Genomic DNA, 844 nt, shown 5'->3' with positions numbered 1-844 from the left:
ACATGCTCGGAAGCTATGAAAGAAGGGCGAGGCTTCGGGCTAAAATATACCATGCTCTCATTCGTCTGAGTTGTCCTGAAATCGTCGTTCCTGGATCGATCGTGCTTGTCGTGTTCGTGCCGTATGGAGAGGCCCGGCGGCCCAGCGGAGACGCTGGTGTTTCAGGCTTGGGACAGACTCCACCACGCGGCCCTCTGTCGGTTACCCCTAACTGCTCAGAGGGAACACGACCAGGGCTTTTATCCCCCCCACCAGTTTGGGAAGAGACCTTCTCCGCAGCAATTGACGGTTCAGACGAGGGGGTGACTGGGATCTTCCTCCGCAGCAGTTGACGGTCTTGCGGCTGGAGATCCGTCTTTGGAGTAGCCCCTGCATGGGTTTTGTTTGGCGGCAGAGCACCTCAGGGAGGAGGGAGGTACTTTGTGCGCCCGGCGGTGGTTCCTTCGGCCGGCCTCAGGGCGTTCCACCCACCGCCGAATCTCTGTGGGCCTCGGGAGTTTGCGGAGCCCGGACGCTCCAGGTGTTGGATCATGGCCTAACCAAGGACGGGGCGAGATGACCTCCGGGGTCTCGCTGGCCAAGAGAGAGGGCTTCTCAAGCAAACAAACCTCGCACCCCGCGAGGGTGGCAGACCGGTGCGTACGTGGGCCCAGGGCGCGTGCGCTGCCTGCCGAGCTGGAGGCGAAAAAGAGTCTGACCACACACACCAAAGAAGTGTCACGAGCTGAAACCGGCACAGGGCTCCCTAGGTCGGCAGGGGAGACCACGTGCACGGCCGTTTTCCAATCCCCCTCGGCAGGCGACCGGGGCTGGGCAGAGTGCAGAGAGCGGGCAAGCTGCCACG

The sequence above is a fragment of the Narcine bancroftii genome, unplaced genomic scaffold (genome assembly GCF_036971445.1).
Source record: "Narcine bancroftii isolate sNarBan1 unplaced genomic scaffold, sNarBan1.hap1 Scaffold_210, whole genome shotgun sequence".
Taxonomy (NCBI): Eukaryota; Metazoa; Chordata; class Chondrichthyes; order Torpediniformes; family Narcinidae; genus Narcine; species Narcine bancroftii.
The sequence above is the reverse complement of the archived record's forward strand: the minus strand, read 5'-3'. Positions refer to the sequence as shown.